Raw genomic sequence first — 2,332 nt, 5'->3', positions numbered from 1 at the left:
CCTCGCTAGCCAGTAGGGTTGCCACCAGCTCTGTGTTTGCAATACCTGGATACCTGGGGGATGGACCCTGAGGAGGGTGAGGTCTGAGGAGGGGATGGACTTCGATGGGGTACACAGAGTCCCCCTTCCAAAGCAGCCCTTTTCTGCAGGTGAACTGATCTCTGTCACCTGGGGATCAGTTGTAATCCCAGGAGCTCTCCCGCCAGACCCTGAGCTGCCCAATCCCTCAGCTCAGCCCCTGCCCCTCTATTGAGGAGGGCTGGGGTGGCCCTGGCGTGGCGTTGCTCCGCAGGACTGAGTGGCAAGGCCCAAGCCACTGGGCGCGGGGTGCCGAGGCGGCGGGCAGGTGTGGGTCTCAGCTGGTGTGGTGTGGTGGTGGGGGGGCGGGGCCGCTTCGCCGGGCGCCTCCGAGCAGGCTCGCGAGAGCCTTTTGTGTGCGGAGGGAGAACCAGCGGCGGGAGTCTACGAGCAGAGCAGCCACGGGAGAGTGGGCGCCGGGCTTTAAATGAGCAGTACGATCGCGCGGGGCGGACGGCGCGGGCAGCGGCAGCGAGCGCGTCCCCTCGGCACTTCCAGCAGGTAGGTCGGGAGCCCGGGAGCCGCGCGAACTAGGGAAGGGGGTGGGTGGAAATGCAAGGCGGGGAGGGAAGGCGCGTCAAAGACGAGGAAGGCTGAAGGCGAGCCGGGGCTGGGGGGACCGAGGGGCTCCTGAAGCGTCCTGGGGAGAGGGCGAAGCTGGGCAAGGACCAGGGCGGCGCAGCAGGAAAGAGGGGGCAACCGGGGTCCTGAGGGGGAGTCCGTGCCCCCCCCCCCGTGTGGGATGCGAGTCCTCCCCCCGCTAAGAGCCGGCCACTAGAAGGGCACTCGCCCGTTCCCAACAGACGGAACCCCCCTGGTTCTGCCCTAGACGCTACCCTTTGGTCTGGGGAGAGGGTCGCTCGGCCCTGCTTGCTCCGTCTTCGTGCCCTCTCCCTTCCCAGATCTATTTGCTCGCTCACTTGTAGGCTGGGAAGGGGGGAAAGGCGAAAAGATCAAAAGACCGGCGGGGGGGGGATGTGTGGGGCTTGCGTCTTTGGCACCTGCAGTCTTGGAGGGGAAGGACTTGTAAACGCCGTTTGACGCTCTTGTCAAACCGTAGGCGAGAATCGCGCTTGTGCCAGCAGGTTTGTCCTTCAGCCTTACTCTGGATCCCAGATCTTTCTACCTGTGGAATCTACCTGTCCTGCAGGGATACCTAATGCTATGCGAAGGCATGCCGGCCACTTATGAACTGATATTTGACACAGTAACTACAGTCGACACTACGCTGTGTCTACAGCAATGATTGACATTTATGGCGGACAACCTTTATTTACTGGTTTTGTTTAATACAGTGTGCACTGGAAGACACTATCGCCAGGGGATGGTTTCCTGAAACGTACAGATACATTTGATGAATTTTACAATTTTGTTGAACAAAAGAAAATATTTAATTTTGGTCTTAGCAGCAGCTACTAATTTGAGGCTGGTGGTCTCAAGAGAAGGGTTTCCTAATATCCAGATGTGGGCAGTTTTAACACAGTATGATTCTCGTAAGCTAGATAAAGTCAACAGTATATCTATGTGTGTTTGTGCACACTAACACACACAGAGAGAGAAAGAGAGAGAGAGAGTCATCCAGAGTTGGCTTTAGCATTTCATCAAATATCCTTGTTAAAGGCTATTCGTAGTTTAAGTCGGACTAGAATTGAGCCTGCGACATTGGGTCATTCATTCTTTCTTGTTATGTGTAAGCACACGTTTGTTGTGATGTGAGGCATTATTAGATATGCACTGGGGGGGAAAGCCCAAGTATCAGCCTCACACAAGGATTTGCTTCTTTTCTGTGCTGATTCTTGGCCACTTTCTATTTTCTCCCTATTTGCACCCTGTCATGTTGCACAATGATATCAACAGTGACACTGAATGCTTGAGATGTTCCTGAGAGCCAAGAGCTTTGGTAATGAAGGTCACTGAACAAGGATTTGCCTAATGCCTGCAGAGCCATTCTTGTCCCCCCAGTTCTCCCTTGAGGCAGAATTCTTTAAGGTTTTGAACTTTAGCCTAACCTAAATTTACCTGTAGAGTTGCAGAAATGACTATGGACATGGCTATATGAGCCCACAGCAAAGACTTAACTAGTACACTGTGTTCCCTCTTTTTTTTAAAAAAGACTGCCATCCTATGTATACTTATGCATGAATAAGTTCCACTGAGTACAGTAAGACTTACTTCTGAGTAAACATACACAGGATTGTACTGCAAGTCTATGGGTAAATATAGTATTTTGTTAATTTCCCGTTAGGTGGAAATA

At 53.2% G+C, this 2,332-nt stretch overlaps 1 protein-coding gene across 2 annotated transcripts in view; it reads left to right on the top strand.

Moving 5' to 3' along the window:
• Positions 1 to 393: 393 nt before the first annotated feature.
• The window catches only part of SLC6A1 (solute carrier family 6 (neurotransmitter transporter), member 1), a 150,688-nt gene continuing 148,749 nt past the window's right edge, over positions 394 to 2,332 (top strand). For both annotated transcript variants that reach the window (XM_015406112.1, XM_015406113.1), the window contains exon 1: positions 394 to 579. The gene's annotated coding sequence lies outside the window, so the exon portion shown is untranslated. The remainder of the gene's footprint in view (positions 580 to 2,332) is intronic.

Source organism: Gekko japonicus, unplaced genomic scaffold (genome assembly GCF_001447785.1).
Source record: "Gekko japonicus isolate JY-2015 unplaced genomic scaffold, Gekko_japonicus_V1.1 scaffold778, whole genome shotgun sequence".
NCBI classification, from domain to species: domain Eukaryota; kingdom Metazoa; phylum Chordata; class Lepidosauria; order Squamata; family Gekkonidae; genus Gekko; species Gekko japonicus.
The sequence above is the reverse complement of the archived record's forward strand: the minus strand, read 5'-3'. Positions and strand labels throughout refer to the sequence as shown.